General features: G+C 32.9%; 1 long non-coding RNA gene across 3 annotated transcripts; it reads left to right on the forward strand.

Annotated features, from left to right (window-relative positions):
* The first annotated feature begins 16,183 nt into the window (after nucleotides 1-16,183).
* LOC128292605 (uncharacterized) lies at nucleotides 16,184-22,834 on the forward strand. Of its 3 annotated transcripts, XR_008282591.1 has the most exons (4): nucleotides 16,184-16,223; nucleotides 17,396-17,524; nucleotides 21,747-21,832; nucleotides 22,543-22,834. It is a non-coding gene; the product is annotated as an uncharacterized LOC128292605 (long non-coding RNA). The 3 variants fall into 3 exon arrangements; XR_008282589.1 differs by lacking the exon at nucleotides 16,184-16,223 and having other exon boundaries at nucleotides 16,585-17,524; XR_008282590.1 differs by lacking the exons at nucleotides 16,184-16,223; nucleotides 17,396-17,524 and adding an exon at nucleotides 20,451-20,575.
* The last annotated feature ends 201 nt before the right edge of the window (nucleotides 22,835-23,035 follow it).

The raw sequence follows: 23,035 nt of genomic DNA on the forward strand, positions 1-23,035 counted from the left end.
CCAACAATTTATGGCGGAACTCCTCCATACGTCGGTCATCCCGTAACACTCTACCCTTTTTCTCAAAAAAGAATAAAATGTCATTAAAATCCTCACAAAGTAGCCAAAGAATATTCTGATCATTACTAAAAAATCGTAATGTCCTGAGCCTCAACCTTAAACTGCATATCAAGAGATCCATAGAACCTCGTGAACCTCTATCTTATCGCCCCAATAGTTCCCTAAACCTCGACATTAATATAAAACTAAGAAAAACTCCACAAATCTACTAAAACATCCGAACACCAACCAAACATAGCCTCCATTGTACCATCAGCTGCAACCTCTATACCATGATAAAACCCACCTTTTCTTCGAACAGATTCCATACAAACACGATCAAAATTTTTCTCCATAAAGAAGACGATATAAGGATTATATAGTTTTAGCATATGTTGAGGTTTCCGTATAGCCCGTGGACTCCCCAACCCATGAACATTCATTGCTACTGGTCGACCTGCCCCTTGGCGGTCGCCAATAAAGTGTTTTCATAAACCAAAATTTGCTCATCGCTAACCTTTGCTGAAACAAAATTCTCGTAAACATGACTAGAGGAACCAATTATACGTTGTCACTTTTTACCATCAAATCCATCAAGTGAGTTATCTTAATATTCTTGCACCATTAGAACTAAGACACCTATACCTATAAAACTCTTATTCTCACTGGAAATAGCCCCCTGTAAATTGATCCCTAATATTGGATTAATTAGGTCTGGAGTAAAAGTCGAAGGAGGAACCGAAAGAATATCACTACCTGTCTTAGACGAGGAACCCCCTCCCCAACTATCCACCATCATTTTCATTCCGTAGTTAGACATTTTCCACTACAGTTGCCCTCCTACCAACCACCCATAAAGACAAATCCCACTCCATATCAGATTCATTGACTTCCATTGTTAGCCGTAGATGATAGAAACTATCCCTATGCCCTAAAAAACTACATAAAAAACAAAATAATGTCAATTTCTCATATCGAAATCGGACATACATAGAATTACCAATAGATAATTGGATCTTCTTCTGACGCTTCAAAGGAGTTCAAATATCGATCCTCACTTGCATTTGCAAATAATAAGTGTATCTACCACTGACTTGTTTTGTGTCATACTCTTCAAACAGACCAACCAAGTTCTCTAATTATCTTACCACTGCTTTCGAAAACAACTCTGGTGGCAAATCATGAACTTGTACCCAAAAAAAGCAATAAACCAATGGCACAAGCATCGGATCTTCCTTGCCCTACAAGGGATGAAACACTAACAGATGATTATTAAAAGGCCACGGACCACCCTTCACCACTCGCTTAATGTCCACTCAATGGAAAAAATGAAAGAGGAACCGTCTCTCTCATAGATTCAAAATCTAAATACCCCTAAAGAATGAAAAATTCACTAAAGTAGTTCACATAATAGGAAAATGCACAACACTTGCTGTGACAAAACAACCCACTAAACAGAGATCATATAAATCCTTGGTATCAGTCAAAATGCCTTCAATATAAATAACATCGTCATCATTTTTTGAAATACGTAAATTTGCGAACCCTATTTCCATGACCACCTAGATCCACCAGCGAAGCCGAACCGCATAAGTCACAACCTAAAAAATTGATAAAACTGCTACTAAACCCCAAAGAAACAGAAAAGAGACATAAAAACCAAATGTGCTAACACTACAGCAAAACTGGTTTTTAGCGGTGTTTTTTTTCTCTATATAAGCACCGCTAAAACTATTTGCTGCGTTTTTATTAGTGCTGCAAAAAAAGCCACTATAGACAATACCGCTAAATTTTGCAGCATTTATTTGAAAAAAATGGCGGTATAAAAAATGACTTGTAGCGGCATTTTTCACACAAACGCCACTATAGAACGTGACTTATAGCAGCGCCTTTCCCACAAAATTCGCTATAAAATGTGACCTTTAGCGGGGCTTTTCCCACAAATGCCACTGTAGAATATGACCTTTAGCGGCATTTTCCCATAAACGCCGCTATTGAACATGACCTTTAGCGGTGCCTTTACTTCAAATGTCACTATAGAATGTGAGCTTTGGCGGCGCTTTTTCTGAAAATGTCGCTAAATGTCGTGTTCTTTAGCACCAGCTTTTTGTAAAAAGTGCCGCTAAAAGTCTTGTTCTTTAGCGGTGCTTTGGAAAGAACTTCGTCGCTTCTCTATTTGGCTTTTCATCAGGTACACTTCTTCCCATTTCGGTAAAAGCATTTCCACCTATCTTACAATCATGGGATGAATAAAGTCAGGTGGAAACGATTGCAAACCATGACTGTATATATTAAATGCATCTCACAATATACCTTCCATGTCATCTTCTATAACAGACTGATGGTAAGCACTATAAGGATAAGCCGGATTAATCGTTGAAGAGGTTTTACTAGGTGTACACTCTCCATGGAAAATCCATTTTTTATACCCCCGAATAAAGCCATCAACAATTAGATGTTCGCAGACAACTTCACGAAAATACCAATTGATGTTGCCACACTTCTTACACGGGCAAAGAATCATATTCTCTTGGCTTGCATTTTGAAATGAAAAATTTAGAAAAGTTTGTACTCCATTTCGATAGTCGTTGCTTACCCTTGACAAATTCATCCAAGTCTTATTCATTTCGTTGTTCTTGAAGTCTAAAGTTGACAATATGATATTTATTTATGTTAGTTATGTAAATTATGTAAGTTATGTAAGTTATGTAAGAGCTCCTTTCGTTTAGCTTTTAATGCCAGTGAGGTGCAGTTAGGGTAGATAATTGATACCAATCTCACTGATATGCTGTTTGGTTCAGCATCACAGTTCAGTCAAACTTGATTTCAACCACACTGCTATGCTAAAAATTGGCTGAAGATTTCAGAAGCAATTAAAGGCATTGGGGCAGTAGGTATTTTTAACAGACAAAAATACCCATACTTTTATTTATTATTTTACCATTTTATTCTTGAAAGTTAAACTAATTTCTTTCTCAACCTTATTTTTTTTAAGATTTGGAAAGAAAACAGTTGTTTTGTTTTTCATATTTGAGAACTAAAACGTGATTATTGCTGGTTTCTCCCCTTCTTTTTGCTTTGTTCTTAGTTGTAGCTGCTACATTTTATCCTTTGCTTTTGTTAGAGTCTTCTTTTTGAAGGTCTTTTTCATTAATTTATTATCATAGACTTTTGAATAGAACATGCAAAAAAAAGCTCTAACAATGCAAATAAAGTTCTCAAGGGTGTTTGCAGGTGCATTTATAGGTGTAGTTACAGGTGTTATTGCAGGCTGTTTTGTGATTGTATGGGGTGTTTGTATAGGTTTATCAGTTTTGTGGTCTGTTTATCAGATTGGGCTTGTTGGGTTAGAGGGTGTTCTTGCTGTGTTGGGTTTGTGTTTCGATTTATGTTTTTGCTCCTACTGTATGTTTTGTTTTTCTTCAATCTTGCTTTGTTGATTTTGATTAAGCGAAACAAAAATTGATGACTAGTGTTGCTAAGAAAAACCAAACTACTCAAGTTTGCTTACACTTTTTCTGGTAGAAACCTGTTCATACTATTGTTTTAATCCAAATTCTAGAGAATTTGAAGTGGTTTGTCAGTATCAAGTGCAATTTTACACTGGAGCTAAGTAGCTTACTGCTTATTTATCCTAATGTTTTCCCTTTTTTATTTTACTTCAAGTAGCACAATAATGGTTGCTCCTTGAATCTGCTAGTGATTCTCGTCTCTTCTTTATTTATCCGAATGTTTCCCCTTTTTAATTTTAATTTCTGCAATGACAAGAACAGCTATCTAAATTCATCCAAAAGCAAGAGGTAGTTTAATGTCTCTAAAAATGCCTTTATTCATTTTGAAAAGATAGTCATAATCAATTATCCTTTCTATATCCTCGTTATTGTTTACCATGAATCTTTGAGAATTTTTTCTTTAGTGTTCATCTTATGGCTTTCATCCATTCGTGATGTATTATTCTTATTTTTTATGAAACTATATTATTATATCTAATTATATATTTATGTTTTTATGTCGGTTGACATTTAAAATCAAAATAATAATAGATCGTAAAGACACGAAATTTTATGGATAGAGATAGTACCTTAGCAACAAAAGTTGTTTGGGATGATGAGCTGACATTGATATTTTGTGAACTTTGTATGAATGAGTCAATGCTGGTAATAGACCGACAACTCATCTAAACTCAAAAGGATGGGAAAATGTCATTGCTCTTTTTCAAGCAAAAACACAAAAAAATTATGGAAAACCTCAATTGAAAAATCACTGGGATATATTAAAAAAAGAATGGAGGTTATGGAGGGAGTTGGTTAAGGAATCTACAGGTATTGGATGGTGTCCATCTAAAAGGACGGTCGATACTACCGAAGAATGGTGGGCTGAAAAAATACAGGTTAGTGTTAACTTTATCATTATTTTAATGCATAAAGTTTATTGAAATTAATGATTTAGAATTATAAAAATCTTAGTATAACATTTAACATTTAACATGTTATGTAGAAAAATCCTGATTTTAAAGGATTTAAGAAGAAAGGAATTGAACCACGATTGAATGCGTTAATGTGGCAAATGCTGGGTGGACGAAGTATTAAATGGACATAATGATCGTTGCATGAATAGTTTTAGGATGGCAAAAAATATATTTCACAGCATGTTGCATGATTTGCAAACAAATTATGGCTTAAAGCATGGGAAAGTATCGGTGATGGAGAAATTAGCATTATCATTGTACATTCTTGGAAATAGAGAATCATTAAATTATGGCTTAAAGCATGGGAAAGTATCGGTGATGGAGAAATTAGCATTATCATTGTACATTCTTGGAAATAGAGAATCAAATTCAAATGTAACAGAGCGATTTCAATGATCTGGGAAAACTGTTAGTCGAATTTTTATTGATATGTTGCATATATTTGCTCGAATGGGAATAGACACGATTAATCCCACTGAAGGTCAATTCGAGGAAGTACCGAACCATATTCGACATGATACAAGATATTGGCCTCACTTTCAGGTAAAATTTACACAATCTTTATATTTTTAAAATATAAATTATTTCTAACTTTTATCTCATTACTTGTATTTATTTTAAAGGATTGTATTTGGGCCATAGATGGAACACACATAAAAGCATGCATTTCGCCTTCTTATCAAATACCTTATATCAGACGGAAAGGTGAACTAACTCAGAATATTATGGCAGTTTATGACTTCAATATGCGTTTTATTTTTGCATTTCCTGGTTGGGAAGGAACAACACATGATAGTAGAATTTTTTTCCAAGCACTTAGAAAATAAGGGTTAACGTTTCCACACCCTCCACTAGGTTGAACTTTAATTTTTTAATTAATCTTTACATAAAAAAATATTAAAATTTTTAATTTACTTTTAAACTTGATATTTTTTTTTCTTTTTTGTAGGAAAATATTATCTTGTGGATTCAGGATATCCACAAATGCATGCTCATTTGTTTGGCTCAACTTCACCTATCTTCCATTTTTCATCAAAAGAACATAAAACAACAACCATTTCCTTCATTTTAATTCATGACTAAATGCTCACAACACAACTAAAAATCAAAATATACTTCAAGAGTTAAGGTAGAATCAAGAAGAACTCATGAACCTCAAAATAGAAGCAAGGTACCAAGAACTTACCTTCAATTTTCCTCCTCCTAATGACCGAATACTCAAGAGCTTGTTCCTCTCCTTTCTCTTCTCTAACTCTCAGCTATGATGAACAAAGATGGACAAAACTTTGTTCTTTTCACCCCTTTTTCTTTTAATAAAACTTCATATTTCATCTATTTAATTCTTTAATACAAAAGACATGAAATTCTTATCATGAAACATTTACCTAACCCATTATCATGAAACATTTACCTAACCTATTATCATGGAACATTTACCTAACCTATTATCATGGAACATTTACCTAACCTTTTATCAATTTGTATCAATTTGTACCATAAATTATGGATATCAAATGTACATTTTGTCTACAACAACATGATAGCTGGCCACTTCATGTAAAATGGGAGGTTTGTCATGCAAATCCTCCTATTTTGCACTCCTATTTATTTGGCCACTTCAATTTAGCCTATAGCATTTTCAAACATTTTCACATAGGTCCTATTTCATAATTTCACCCTCTTTTTCTTATGGAACAAAAATTAACTAAAATTGTCGGGTTCTATCTTAAGTTTGGGCTTTCTAGAGGCCCACTAACATAATTAAACCTATGCCAACATTCACAGAATTCCCGAAAATTGGGGCGTTACAGCCACCGCTGTTTTTAACCTCTCCGGAGGTAAACACACCGCCCATCCAAACTAAGCCTATGTTATGTAAGTTATGACATTTATGATATGATATATATTTATCTATTATCTAAGTTATGTAAGTTATGATATGATATATATTTATATAAGTTATGTAAGTTATGTACGTTATGTGAGGTATGTAAGTTATGATATTATATATATATATATATAAGGTATGTAAGTTATGTAATTTTAAAGAAATGAAAATGAAAATAATGTAAATTGAGTAATATTTGTATGGGTATACATTTGTATTGTAAAAAGAAGATTTCACCATTTCACTAAAAATTTAATCATATTTTAATTCTTTGACAGCAATGGAGATGTAATATCAGCAAGCCATTCTTTTGATTCTTTTCCATATTCTTTATATTTACAATCATGCCCAATAAATATTTAAATTTTATTTAGCACAAGCATGCTAAAATTCAAGAGAACACTAACCTTAATAAGCTTCCCAAAATAGTAGGTTCAACACCAAGCTTCAATCCAAACGTTAAATCTAGCTTCACCCTTGTTCTCTTCTCTAGCTTCAAGCATATACCTAACATTTTCCATGAAGAAAGTTACTGTAAATATTACAATTTAGATTTATTTAATTCTTTTTAATAATATAAGGACTAAATTGATCCGTTTATTCATTTGAAGGAATATTATTTTTTATTTATTCATTTATTACACATGGGGATTTCTTAATGTAATATGTTAAAAATTTCCATTACTACTTTCTCAAGTATTAATCCATGTATTATTATTTGATCGCAAAATATTAAATTTATTAATATATTATGAGTCATTCATAACTTAATATGCATTGTTAAAAATTTAAAAAAAACCAAAATTTAAATGTACGTAAGTTGAAAACAATTATAAATTAACATGTATACTAGTTATTAATCTATATAAGAAATGTACCTAAATCTTCTTAATTTACTTTTTTTAATGTCATTCCGAAGTTTGTAGGTTGAAAATAAAAGGAATAGTTAATACAATACTGAAATTTTTAAAACTATACTTTAGCCTAGCCTAAACCATGTGATGAAATGAAAACAATGCAAAATTCCCATAAAGATGAGCAAAATTATTGAAGTGTCCACAAGACTGGAACAATCCTTAAAACCCATAGATTGATTAATAGAAAGAAAGAAATGGAAGATTGAAATGAAGTAATGTTATCTATAAAGGCTATAAGAGGGAATGAATAAATTTTAGCCACATTTGAAGAATCATAACAATCCATCCACTTGCTTGTTCAGAACTTTGATGCATTTGCATGCCCACTTTGCCTTTCACATGAGTTTGAGACAAGTGGCTGACCCTAAGTAGCTTGCAATTATCATCCCAGTTTTAATTCATAGAAACAAAGTCAAAGATATAATATATATGGAAATTAGTGAGAGCCAACTTGCAATTTCCACTAGGTGGACTATGATTATAAAGATAAAGAAACAATAAAGTGATGAAAATAATGTGATATATAAATTTTGATTTAATTTAATTATATATTTATGAAATTTTATTTTATTTAATTATACATATTTTAAAATATTTATTGATATATGTAATTTGTAATAGTAAAGAATATTATGTTAATAGTTAGTAATTTGTGAAAATTAAATCAAAATAAAATTTTAGATAAATAAATGAAAAATTCAAAATAAAGTTGTATTGTAATCGTAAATAAATAATTTTTTTATGAAAAAGAATATAAATTTATTAATTTAACTTAAACAAGCAACCCCTGACTTTGACAATCTTAATCCTCACCTAAACAACAAGTAGCTTTCTATCAGCCCCACCATTATTTTCTCGGGAAAAATTCCCATTATCTTCGTTTTTTAATTTCTTTTTAATACAGAAAAGAATTCTCTGTCGATGAATGAGCAAATAAGTCAAATCCAATTTTCATGAAGAATAGGAAATTTGATGGAGATTTTCTTTCATAATATAGACTTATATAGGAGGTGAAAAATAAGAAAAAAATCAAAAGTCAAAACCACTTTCACTTTTTATTTTTCACATCCCTGTATCTTACCATTTAAAAGGAATCTGACATTTAACCATTCAAAATTTGTAAACAAATCATGGTAGAATGAATTAGAAAAATACAATACTGAAATTCATTTTTTTAAAGACTTGAAATAAGCTATGGAGAGCGAAATTTACCGATTGGTTGCAGCAGCGGAGAGCGACAGCGACGGTGACACAGCAGAGGGGACAATGGACGGCGATGAGCAGGTGGTCAGGTCGGCAACTTCAGCAGCAGATGGCTTGGGATTTTGATTGGGGAAAATTTAGGGATTAGGGGAAATTTAAGGAATTGGGGAAAATTTGTTGGGGGAAAAATAACAAGTATCAGGTATAACACTTGGGATAAAATGGAAGAAAGCAAAACGACGCTGTTTTGGTATAAAAAAATGACTGTTTGTGGCGTTTTTAAAAAGGGCCGCTACTGCTCATCTATTGCGGCATTTATAAGCTAGTGCCGCTAATTCCTCTAAAGCTCCACTTAAAACGACGACATTTTGATTAAAGTAAAAAAATTTTGCAGCGTTTTTTTACCTAGCGCCGCTAATGCCACTAAAGACGCTACCTAAATCGGCACCGTTTTAATTAAAGTAAAATGTTTTTTTGTGGCGTTTTTTGAGTAGTGACACTAATGGTCGATCTATTACGGCGTTTTTCACATAGTGCCGCTAAATCCACTAAAGACGCAACTTAAAATGGTGCCGTTTTATTTAAAGTAAATTATTTTTTTTGCGGCATTTTTTACCAAGCGCCTCTAATGCTCGATCTATTGCGGAGTTTTTCACCTAGAGCCGCTAATGCTAATAAAGAAACAACACCGTTTTGTTTAAAGTAAAATGTTTTTTTTTTGCAGCGTTTTAATCAAATACGCCGCTAATGCCTTTGATAGTAATAAATTTTTATAGTTTAATTATTTCTTAAATTCCTTTAAATTAATTTTTTTTGTTTCAAACAATATATTTAATTTGTAAAATTTTATAATTGTGTATGAAAATAATTTTAAAAAAATGAAACCAAACTTCCTTACGAAGAGTTTGTGTCCACAAGTTTAATTTTTTGTGCAGCTGATAGAATTTATCCAAATTGATTTTGATAAAATTTAACTTCTCAAATTTTATCCCTAGACCCTAAACCCTAGACCCTAAACCATATACCATAAATCTTAAACCCTAAACCCTAAACCCTAAACTATACACCCTAAACACTAAACCCTATATATATATATTACAAAGTAAAAGAGTAATTAAAAAAAGAATCTTATTGCTTACCTAAACCCTAAAATAACTTGATTTTTTGTCACTTTTATCAAAATCCCGAACCCTTAAACCCTAACACCCTAACCCTTAAAACCTTAAACACTAAGACCCTAACTACAACACACTAAACCTCAAACCATAAACCCTAAACTCTAAACCTTAAAACACTAACCCTAAACCCAAAATACTAAACATTAAACCATAAACCCTAAAATCATAAACCATAGACCTTAAACCTTAAACATTAAATCTTAAAACCTAAACCCTAAAATAAAATTATCATAAACATATCTATTGCTTAACCTTTGCAGTGTTTTTACCATAAACACTGCTACTGCTTGACCTTTTGCGGCGTTTTTATCATAAACGCCGCTACTACTTGACCTTTTGTTAAAAACGGCGCTATAGCTCTAACCTTTTGCGACGTTTTCCTATTAGCGCCACTAATGTATAAATTTTGCGGCATTTTTATAATAAACCCCGCTACTGCTTGACCTTTTGTTTAAAACACCGCTATAGCTCTAACCTTTTGTGGTGTTTTCCTATTAGCGCCACTAATGTATAACTTTTGTGGCGTTTTTTGTCCAAACGCCACTAAAAACGCCACTAAAAACCTGTTTTCCTGTAGTGTAGGAAGCAGACGAAGACATGCTATGGAGTAGATTCTTGATTTGTAATTTTCTATCCTTAGACATTTACTCATAAATAAAATGTTTAATTTTTAAAATTATGGTAGTTGGTATTGTTATCAAAATAAATTAAGAACAAATAATAATATTTAAAATAAGTTTGAATTAATTGTTGATATTTATCAAAATAATTGAAAAATTGGAATTAAAAAAAAACTAATGATGTCGCTATTTTATATCTTCAATTTATACTCTAAACAATTATTTCAAAAAATTATCATAAATCTGTTTTTATAAAAACTAATAATTAATTAGCTTGAAAATGCATGCTTATATAAATTAGAATGACATAATATTTCAAACACTACAAGAAAACAGACCTTGAGCGGCGCTTTTAGCGGTGTTTTAACAAAAAAGGCCACTAGAAAAGAGCATTAGCGGCGCTTCCACAAAAACGCCACTAAAAAAGAGCATTAGCAGCGCTTATAAGGAAAAGCCGCTATATGTTGAGAATTAGCTGCGCTTATATGAGAAACGCCGCTATAGCTTGACCATTAGAGGCGCCTTGGAGAAAACGCCGCAAAAAAATACACACAACGAGATTTAGTGGCTTTAGCGGCGCTTGCTAAAAACGCCGCTAATACTGACTTATAGCGGCGTTTTTTCAAAAAAGAGCTGCAAAAGATTGATCTATAGCAAAAAACGCCGCTAAAAGTTAGTATTAGCAGCGTTTTTAGCAAGCGCCACTAAAAGTATAGTTTATTTTTGATTGTATATTTAAATTCTTAAAAGAAAATAATGACACATAGAATAATTTTAAAAGTAAAAACATAGGAAAATATTTATTAAAAATGAAATAAATTAAAATATTATTATTTAAAATAATTTTAAAGTTTTTGGTATATGACTAATTGTTTTATATTTATATATTAAATATTTTCTTATATAATTGCAAAAGAGATAGTATTAATTTTAAAATATTGAATTAATTATCATTATAGTTTAGGATTTATGATTTAGGTATATGGTTCAAGGTTTAAGGTGTATGAGTTACTAATTTAAGGGTTACAATTATGTAGTTTAAGGAATTGATTTAGGGTTTAACAGTTAGAGTTTAAGATTTAAGTGTTAGGGGTTAATGATTAGGGTCGGGTTAGGGGTTAGTGGTTTAGGGTTAAGGGTTTATGGTTTAGGGGTTAGAGTTTAATTAGATATGTGTGTATTGTGATATTTAGGGTATCAAGTTTAGGGTTTAGGATTTTAAGGCCAGATAGGGATTAGAGGTTTAGGGTTTTGATTAATTATCATTTTTAATTTATATATTAAACGATTTCTTATATAATTGTAAAAGAGATATATAATATTTATCTTAATATATTAAAATTATATATGATTATAGTTTAAATTATTAAAATTATAAACTTTATATATATTAAAAGGTTTAGTATTTAAGCTAGTTTACATGAAATTTGTTAAATTAATGATGAAATTTTATATAATCAATTGATGCTTTTTAAAAGATATGGATAGGTACTATATCTACTTAATAACATTATAAACACATAGAAACCATAGAAATTAAAATATAAGGATTAAATATTAAGCATATTTAAAAGATAAAAATTGAAAATTATCTGCTTAGTAAAATGTAAAAAAAAAAGATTAGCATGTACCATATATCGGAAGAGATCATAAATCTTTTAAACTTTAATTCATAATATTAGGATTAAATTATAACTAATTATCATCATATTAACATTTATCATCATTAGTATTAATAATTAAAATCATTAATCTAAAGCAGTTAATTGAACGAAGAATTCAATTCAAATTAATTCCTCTACACTTAATTTATATAAGTGAAATTTAAACTTAAAATTTATATAAGTTAATTCAATTCAAATAATATATCATGCAATATAGATATATTATTAACTATTGACTATCATAAGTTAATTATTATGGCTACCAAATTATAACAAATAAAAAAGAAATATAAAAATTAAGAGATTAGTGGCGTTTTTTAAAAAAAAAAACGCTGCAAAAAAATAGTATAGTTGAAAGAAAACGGTGTCGTTTTAGTTGGATAGAGTATTAGTGGCATTTTGAAAAACGCCGCAACAGAAGTAAAGTGTACTGGAAGCGTCGTCGTTTTAGTTGAATATATAGAGGATTAGCGGCGTTTTTATAGAAAACGCCACAAAAGATAGTTTAGTTTAAAGAAAACGACGTCGTTTTAGTATATGAGGGTATTAGTGGCACTTTTAAAAACGCCGCAAAATAATTAAATTTTACTGTACACATCGTCATTTTAGTTAAATATATAGGGATTAGCGGCGTTTTTTAAATAAACGCCGCAAAAAACATTAGTGCTTAACAGAAACGGCGTCGTTTTCTTTGGAGATTAGCGGCGCTCACCTGGAAACGCCGCAATAGATTGCTTTTAGCGGCACTTTTCATAAGCACCGCAAACGGTGAATTTTTTTTTAAAACGACGTCATTTTCATTTCTAATGTTAAGTCCTTCTTTCATGCTCGACAGTTTCAGCCTTCTCCCTCAAAACACCAAAATTTCCCCTAATCCCTTAATTTCCCCCAAAATCCCTAGGCATCTCAATCGACCGACGACCTACTCATCACCGTCCGCTGTCATCTCTTCTGCATCCTGTCGCCGTCGCTCTCTGCTTCCGCAATTAGTCTGTAAATTTCGGTACCCATTTGCTGCATGATACTTGTTTCAAATATACGGATCAGGCGTAGACGAATCAGGTGTCGGATTTGCATTGTGTGAAGATGTCTTCCTTTTACTAAGACTCAGTTTTATTAGGACTATGCCCCGTGCTCTATTTGTTGTTTTAAATGGGTACGAGGCTTCTAGCACCTTTAGAGAACTAGAACTTAAGTTCTGTCTTGCCTTACCCCCTATAGTTGCTTCTAGTTTTTTATTCCATATATATATATATATATATATATATATATATATCCTGATCTAAACAAAGGCTTAAATTCCTACTTAGAAAGTTGGTAGACTATGACAATGTTTCTGCCTAAAATATCAGAGCGAGTTCATTACCTATAGGCAAGTGAAGATTTAGTATGATAATTTATGTTTACTGAACAGAAATTTTTGCAACATGCATATGATAAGAAGCAAGATGGAAGGGCAGAAATTATAACTATTACTAAGTGAGGATAGATTTATTCAATAGGCTGAATTTGATTTGAGATAGTGAATGTTACTAGTTTGATGGAATTAGTAAGAGAGTGGACAAAGTATTACTTAAGAATATAACTCTAATAAATGGGAATTACTTAGTCTTACAAGTAGAGAATTTGAAGTAGAGAAAAAGTAATTAGTAGGGGACAAAAATGTTTATTTGGAATGTAACGCCCCAATTTTCAGGAATCCTGTGAATGTTGGCATAAGTTTAATTATGTCAGTGGGCCTCTAGAAAGCCCAAACTTAAGATAGAACCCGACAATTTTAGTTAATTTTTGTTCCATAACAAAAAGGGGGTGAAATTATGAAATAGAACCTATGTGAAAATGTTTGAAAATGCTATAGGCTAAATTGAAGTGACCAAATAAATAGGAGTGCAAAATAGGAGGATTTGCATGACAAACCTCCCATTTTACATGAAGTGGCCAGCCATCATGTTGTTGTAGACAAAATGTACACTTGATATCCATAATTTATGGTACAAATTGATACAATTTGATAATAGGTTAGGTAAATGTTCCATGATAATGGGTTAGGTAAATGTTCCATGATAATGGGTTAGGTAAATGTTTCATGATAATGGGTTAGGTAAATGTTTCATGATAAGAATTTCATGTCTTTTGTATTAAAGAATTAAATGGATGAAATATGAAGTTTTATTAAAAGAAAAAGGGGTGAAAAGAACAAAGTTTTGTCCATCTTTGTTCATCATAGCTGAAAGTTAGAGAAGAGAAAGGAGAGGAGAAAGCTCTTGAGTATTCGGTCATTAGGAAGAGGAAAATTTAAGGTAAGTTCTTGGTACCTTGCTTCTATTTTGAGGTTCATGAGTTCTTCTTGATTCTACCTTAACTCTTGAAGTATATTTTGATTTTTAGTTGTGTTGTGAGCATTTAGTCATGAATTAAAATGAAGGAAATGGTTGTTGTTTCATGTTCTTTTGATGAAAAATGGAAGATAGGTGAAGTTGAGCCAAACAAATGAGCATGCATGTGCCTTAGATGTTAAAGGGAAAAATCAGCTAACATGTTGTGCTTTAAAATGATGAAATGGAGATTATACTTAAGTAAAATCATAGATATGTGATGATTGATTGGTGATATACATGTTTAAATAACATGCATGCAAGATAGGTGTATGAAAGAGTGATTTGGTAATAAATCTGCTTGGGACAGCAGCAGTAACGTGATTTTGGAAAATCACCATAAATTGTGGGAGATGAATTAGAAGCTGAATAAATTATGTAATTAAAGCTTAATGAGTCTAGTTTCAAATGGAATAAACGACAACATATTTTGAGTTCTGTACAATGAGAAATTTGATTCGTAATGAAGAGTGGTCAGATTAGTCAAACAGTGAAACATGGGAAACTTTGAGAAAAATCTGGTATTGATTGGCTAGACCAAAAATTCTGAAAATTTTATGGATAGAAGATATATGAGTCTATTTTTAGGGAAAATTAACGGAACTTGATTTGGAGTTTCGTAGCTCCAGTTATAAATAATTTAGTGACTGTTGCTCAGGAAGACAGATTGCAGTGAAATTATGATTATGTGGTAAACATTGACAAAAATTTGTTAATGAGTTGCTTATTGATTTCTTATAAGCTTACAATGATCTGTAGGTGTGGTTGACCGAATATTGTAAGGGGTTAATACGTAGTTTGTATTTGAATAGTTAGATTAACGTGTTAGTAATCCAATTGTAGGCGGTTCGTGTGTGGATCTCGTCAGCATATCGTCGCAAACAGGTGTGTAACTAACACCCTCTTTCTTAGTCTAGATCGGCAAAAGCGAAATGCCAAAACCGGTATTTTCTAGATTTGCGAAAAGAATGCTCGTGAGGTAAATCGATTAATGTTTTTGGTAAGCTGCAATGTTTGGACTGCAAAGTGCATGATTTCGTGCCTCGATATTTTTGGGCTTAATGGGCCAAAATCGGAATGATGGGCCAACGGCCCAATTCGGTAAGAACCCTCGAGACGTGATTCTCGTTAGTACGTGAAAGGTAGGAATATGCATGAAAAACCCTAAAATAGATAAATTATTGAAATACCTTTAAAAGTGGAAAATTTACGTTTACCCCTAGTAGATAAATTACCAAATACCCCTAGGGTTAAATTGACCTAAATGCATGTTTGATCGTTGTTATTTATCGCATGCCATGTTATTATCTGATGCATGGGACTGGGATATTGACGGAGGAAGTACTGAAAGTGGCTTGTCCACGTCTTGGAGGCTTTGCCTCAATTTATCGATAATCGAGCAAAGAAGGTCGCAACTGTGGAGTGTTAGGTTGGGTGGGTTGAGCTATTCCCACATGGAGTGTATGGCTGGTACAGGTGGAGTGTAGTGGTTGGTGGGTTGAGTAGTCTCCCAAATGGGCTTGCATATGTTTCTTGATGTTGCATGTATTTTGAAATGGGCCTATGGGCCATATTGTTATCTGAATAAGGGCTAAGGCCCGCTTTATTGTAATCTGAAAGGGCTCGCCCAGTACCACTCATACCTAAATGGGCTTAGGCCCAATAGGCTTGAGTGACTTGGGCTTTGAATGGATTTTCCTTACACACCGAGTTTCCCAAACTCACCCTTTTATTTTCATCCACGCAGAAATCCCCAACCATAGTGGGCTTGGAGTCGTGAGGGAATTGAGTGGCCACCCGCTCGAAAGTTTGATTTTCTTCCGTGAACTGGACATCCTTTTAATTACGTTTGAGGTTTTGGGCTTTTAAATGTAATAAGGCCGCTTATTTATTTTTGATGGTTTTAATATGTATTACTAAGATAGGTAATACTTATTTTAACTGTTGAAATTGGATAGCTTTAGGCGCATTTTGAAAACAACAGTTGATTTCAAAATAACACGACAACAAGCAAAGCTTCATAATGAAAGTATTTTCCAAAATTAATCACTTTTCCTAAAATGACTTAATCAAATCGGTTTCTAGAAATATCCATGACGTTAAGGTGTGGCAATGGCGGTATGCATGTCTAGGATTGGATCCGAAGGAGCTTGGTACTTAGCGGTCCGATGGACTCACCACCTCTTTTCCGGTTTCCTACCGGTGCATGACTTCCATTCACTTTAACCCTTAATGAATTAATCTTTTGAACATCAAGTACGATTTTCTAGACTTAGAATGGAAAATTTTTTTTTAGCGTTTTTGATGTGGCATGCCGGATCCGGCCATAACTTCTGGGCCGGGTTTGGGGTGTTACATGGAAATTCTAGTTAAATATTTTGCCATCCTATTTCCGGTTTTGTATATCATATGAATCTTATGGTTTGGGAGTGATAATTATATCTGTATTGGTTTTTCCTTGTTTCTTTGATTTTGTTCTTGTGTGCTTGACTGATGAAGCTCCAACACGTAAGAATCAAAAATGAAAATGGAATGAATTACATATGAAGATGAATGCTGCAGACTGTGGATGTATATCTGAAAAACTATTAATAGATTATTTGTTTTGTTGGTTGTTGTGAGTGAATAACTGTGGGTTTGAAAAGATGGGGAGTTATAATAATAATGATCTCACTCACTTTTCATTGTCGTAAAAGGTGATGGAAGCTTTTATTATTATTATTAACAATGTTGAGTTTTAGGGCTCATTTGGTGCCTTTTGATGGGGTGTGCTGGTGGATTTGTGTGTATATATTTTGGTTAAAACTTTGAAGTTGATGATGTAATTGGGTGCTTTCTTTTTGGATACCGAAATATTGACGAAGCTAAAATTATATAGTATTGTGATTTTGGGTTTTAATAGAAATCTAAATTTCAAAGTTGAAATGGTGCATGGCATTGTCATGCTAAGAATGCTTCTGTGATTATGATAATAGTGGAATAGTGGAATAGTGTAATTGCGTATAGTGTAATAGTGTACTAGTGGAATTTTTTGATTGGGCAGTACAGACCAGCAATAGGAAAAAGAGCCGAAGCTTTCAACTGCTTTATCAGTTACCACTCGAGATCTAAGAAAGAGAAAGAAAAACTACAAATACTACTCAAATACACAGAAAGGCTAGATAAGCAGAAGGTTAGTTAATCTTTTACTTTCTTTTTTTCTTTCGTTTTCTAAATTACAATTCTTGTTTATCCTTAGATTAATTTTTAATGGATCATGCTTTTAACTTATTCTGTTTATCCTTGGATTATTTTTGAAATTTGCTTATGCTGTTTATCCTCAGAGACTTGTTATGCTGTCGATGAACTGTTTATCATTGTTTTCCTCTACAATACATAGATATAATAATACCCAAATTACAAGTGATCAAGTACAGAACTTGTTATGCTGTTATGCTATCGGCCTTGAGATTAATTCTATAAAAGGGATCATTTCTGCTCAATTTGCAACCTTTTAATTTGTGATTTAATATTTATATATTTCTATCACGATTTTTATTAAATTATTAAATATTATTGAAATATTCTCGTCTGCTTTATCACAAATATTATCATTCTTTTATCATTTAAGTTAAACTTTTTATTCAAAATAAATCATAGCTTTTAAGCATAAACTTGTTGTTACCAAAAGAACAATGTTTACTTAAATTAATAAATGCAAATTGAAAGAAAGACTTAACAAGTTTAATGTCATTAAATTAAATATTTTATTTTATTTTTATATTACCTAATTTTTAAATTAACAAATTAATAAATGCAAATTAAAAGAAAGACTTAACAATGTTTAAAATATTTTGTCAAATTTTATTTTATTTTTAAATTACTTAATTAAATTAAATTGTATTTAAAGTTTTATTTTATTTTATTTTATTTTAATCAAGAAAAAACTTTTGTCAAATTTTATTTTATTTTTAAATTACCTAATTAAATTAAATTGTATTTAAAGTTTTATTTTATTTTATTTTATTTTAATCAGGAAAAAACTTGTCTACTTTTATTTTATTTTTAAATTACCTAATTAAATTAAATTGTATTTAAAGTTTTATTTTATTTTATTTTATTTTAATCACAAAAACCTTTGTCTACTTTTATTTTATTGTTAAATTACCTAATTAAAGTAAATTGTATTTAAAGTTTTATTTTATTTTATTTTAATCAGGAAAAAAACTTTTGTCTACTTTTATTTTATTTTAAATTACCTAAATAAATTAAATTGTATTTAAAGTTTTATTTTATTTTATTTTAATCACAAAAAACTTGTAAATAATTAACCATGTGACTCAATAAAAATAACCATAATTGAGCACACATGATAAACATAAGTCAAAATAAATAATTAACCCTAAACTTGTAAATTTATTCTAATAACCAATTCTTCACTTCCCTGTTTTCCCATCAACACAATCACAATCCCATCAACATAAATATTTATCATATTTTACATAATTTACATAACTTACATAATACATAAATATATATCATATCTTAAATAATTTACATAATTTGGATAACTTACATAATTTTATTTGGTGAGAAGTGCCATGTGTATTCGGATCACAAAAGTCTCAAATATTTGATGACTCAAAGAGACTTAAATCTGCGACAAAGACGATGGCTCGAGTTGTTAAAAGATTATGAACTCGTCATTGATTATCACCGGAAAGGCTAATGTGGTTGCGGATGCCTTAAGTCGAAATCACTGTTTGCTTTCTGACGATGAATGTACACTTGTCTATCCTACCCGACAATGTGTTAGTAGCCGAATTAAAGGCCAAACCATTGTTGGCTCATCAAATTCGGGAAGCTCGAAAGTTGATGAGGAGTTGCTTGCAAAACGGGTGAGTGTGTTCGAACAAGGAATCGAGTTTCAAATTGATGATGACGATTGTTTGAGGTTCGAAGTCGTCTGTGTGTTCCAAAGAATTGAACTTATTTCGATAATTCTAAATGAAGCCCATTGTAGCCGAATGGCAATCCACCCGGAAGTACGAAGATGTACAACGATTTGAAACGCGTCGGTTTTGGTGGCATGGTATGAAACGAGACATCTCGATTTTGTTTCAAATGTTTAATATGTCAACAAGTGAAAGCGGAACATCAAGTGCCATCGGATTACTTCACCGATCACGATACCCGAGTGGAAATGGGATCGAGTCACAATGGACTTTGTATCCGGACCGCCATTGTCAGCAAGTAAGAAGGATGCGATTTGGGTCGTTGTAGATAGATTGACTAAGTCGGCTCACTTTGTCCCCGTACGTACGGATTTTTCAATGGACAAACTAGCCGAATTGTACGTTTCTCAGATTGTGAGACTACACGGGGTGTCTATTTCCATCGTGTCGGATAGAGATCCGAGATTTACCTCGCGATTTTGGAAGAAGTTACAAGAGGCTTTGGGTACCAAGCTGCATTTTAGCTTGCTTTCATCCCCAAACCGATGGTCAATCCGAACGGATAATTCAAATCCTGGAGGATATGTTGAGATGTTGCATCCTTGAGTTTAGTGGTTCATGGGAAAGATATTTGCCTTTGATTGAATTCGCTTACAACAATAGTTTTCAATCAAGTATTAAGATGGCGCCTTACGAGGCCTTGTGCAGGCGTAAATGCCGTACACCATTGTTTTGGACCGAGCTCGGTGAGAACAAAATTTTGGAGTGGATTTGATTAAAGATGCTGAAGAAAGTAAAAGTAATCCGTGAAAATCAAGATAGCCTCCGATCGTCGAAGTCGACGCGGATCTAAAACGAAAAGACATTGAGTATCAAGTGGGAGATAAAGTGTTTCTTAAAGTTTCGCCTTGGAAGAAGATACTCAGATTCTACCGTAGGGCAAATTGAGCCCAAGGTTCATCGGGCCATATGAGATATCCGAACGAGTCGGTCCCATCGCGATCGTTTGATTTTGCCCCCGAGCTCGAAAAGATTCACAATGTTTTCATGTCTCGATGCTTGACGATATAGGTCTGATCCATCGCACGTAATTGCTCCATCTCGAGATTGAGATTCAGCCTAATTTGAGCTATGAAGAGGAACCGTTCGCATTATGAGGCGTGAAGTAAAAGAGTTGCGCAATAGGAAAATCCCGTTAGTGAAGGTGTTGTGGCATAAACACGGAATGGAAGAAGCCACTTGGGAGCTTGAGGACTCTATGCAAGAGCGATACCCGAGCCTATTCACCGGTAAGATTTTCGGGGATGAAAATTTCTTAAGTGGGGGAGAGTTGTGACATCCCAAAATTGACCATAGTCGGGAAGTGGTTTCGGGACCGCCAAACCGAGTCACCGACATGTTCGAACGTAATATTTATTGTCTAGAATATGTGAAAATGCATGTGTGAATTTTAAATTCTTTGATTTAGTTAATTTGATTGTGAATTGAAAGAAAAAGGACTCATGTGAAAGGATTTAAATAGATGTGGCTAATTTTAAGAGATTAATAAAAGGATGAAGTAAAATAAATGGACTTGCATGTCAAATAGCCCATTCCTAAAGGTAGTGGCCGGCCATGTCAAGAGTGATGGGCAAGGGAAAACATGTTTCAAACATGTTTAGCTAATGGATTATGCTTGAAATAATAAAGAAATGAAATTGAAAAAAATAGGGATATGATGAAAACAAAAGAAAAAAAAAGTGTTCATTCTCTCATTTTCTCCTTGCTTGGCGAATATACTAAGAAGAAAGGGGGAAAAAGCTTGAGAAAATCAGCCATGGGAGCTTACTAGACTAAGGTGTTTTGATACAAGAAGGTATGTTTTATGCCACTCTTGAAAATGCATGCATGATTTGGAGGATTGGTTCAAAATTTTCCTTGAATCTCAAATCGAAACTAAGTTGTTAGGTGAGTTAAATTTCGCCATGCATGTTGTTTTCCTTGGTGAGTGTTTTGATGTTGTTGTGATGAAAGCATGGAGATGAGTGAGTTCGAATGTTTAACAAAAGGAAATTTTGTGCCATTGAGTTCTTGTTGTTATGTGTGTGTGTGTGCATGAGTATTCGGCCATGCTATAGAATTTATGTTGCAAAACGATTAATGCTTAATGAGATGTATAATAGTACTTGTGAATGAGCTTGAGAGTATTTAAACAATTAGACATGAAAAGGGTGGTAATGAGGCTGAAAAATTGTTGGATGGTTAATTGGGTAAGGAATGAAGCATTCGCCATATGGGGTATAAATGGGCATAGGTGTTAAATACCTTGTATTGGAAACTTTGATAAATAAGTAGCAATAAATTAAGATGAGATTGAGTAAATTTTCAGCTTAGTTGTGTTAAGTATTCGGCAATAACCATAATAATGCATGTGAATGCCGTATGTTTGTGTTTGATGGAGAGGTAAATTGTTTGATTTAGCTCAAGAGCAAAGGGGAACTAGATTGGACAAAGGAAAGGAGAAAGCAAACGAGTAGCCGATTTGGAACCGTTCTACCCCAAACAAAGTAAGTCATTAAGCACATATGTTTCATATTGCTTAAATGATTGGAAAATCTATGCAATTGTGTTTAATGGAATGCTATATATGTATAAATGAAATTGTATGTGTATGGAGTGAGGATAATTGTTGAATGTAAAAGAAATAGTGGAATGTGTAGAAAGTTTGCTTTCGGCACTATGTGTCTTGGGCAATACGTGTGTATGGTGACGAGATTGGCACTAAGTGTGCGTGCTGGAAATATATGGCACTAAGTGTGCGTGCTGGAAATATATGGCACTAAGTGTGCATGCTGGAAAAATATGACACTATGTGTGCAAGCTGGAAAAATACGGCACTGGGTGTGCGAGCTCGAAGGGTATGGCACTATGTGTGCGGGCTTAAATTGCGTGGCACTAGGTGTGCGAAATCGAGTAGTAAGCACTGTGTGTGCGTACTCTATATATATGGAGGGTGTGTCTCCATCGAATTGAGTATGGACAGCGGATCGGGTAAGTACCTCGAGCTCATGACGAATAGAGAATACGTTCATGCTTGGGGTTGAATTTGGTAAGCCTTAAATCTATGTGATGATTGAAATTGTATGGTTGTGGTGGAAAATGAGTACCTAGCCTCGTTTGTTGTTCATGTTGTAGTAACTTTATCAGTGGATTGATGAATGCTTATGACTTACTGAGTTGTAAACTCACTCGGTGTTTTTCTTGTCACCCATTTTAGGTCTCTCGAACTCGTATTGTTTGCGTGATCGGGACCGTCGTTGAAGTCATCACACCGGCTGAAATCTTGTGGTATTGTCTTCGTTGTTGAAGAACATTTGGCATGTATAGGCTATTATATTTTGTCGAACTGTGGGTTGTAAACTTTAAGCCATGTGAAAATGGCCTATGTGGTCGTCGAGTGGGATGCTAGAACCTATAGCCACGAGTCTTAGAAACTCTAATTTTGATAAGGTGGCCATAATTTGTGTCATGTATGATGGATGATTAAGGCCAAGGAAAGATTCATGAAATTGGCATAGTCTACTGCAGTAACTGTTGCGGACAGCAGCAGTGAGATGAGATTGAAAAATCACTAAAAATAGTAGAAGTAGAATTAAATAGTGAGTAAATTATGAAATTGAACCTTGATGAATCTATTTTTATATGGACGAAGCGAAACGACCATATGAGCAGTATACTGAGAAATATTAAAGTTCTCGTGAGACAGGGCC

Source organism: Gossypium arboreum, chromosome 5, assembly GCF_025698485.1.
Source record: "Gossypium arboreum isolate Shixiya-1 chromosome 5, ASM2569848v2, whole genome shotgun sequence".
Classification (NCBI taxonomy): domain Eukaryota; kingdom Viridiplantae; phylum Streptophyta; class Magnoliopsida; order Malvales; family Malvaceae; genus Gossypium; species Gossypium arboreum.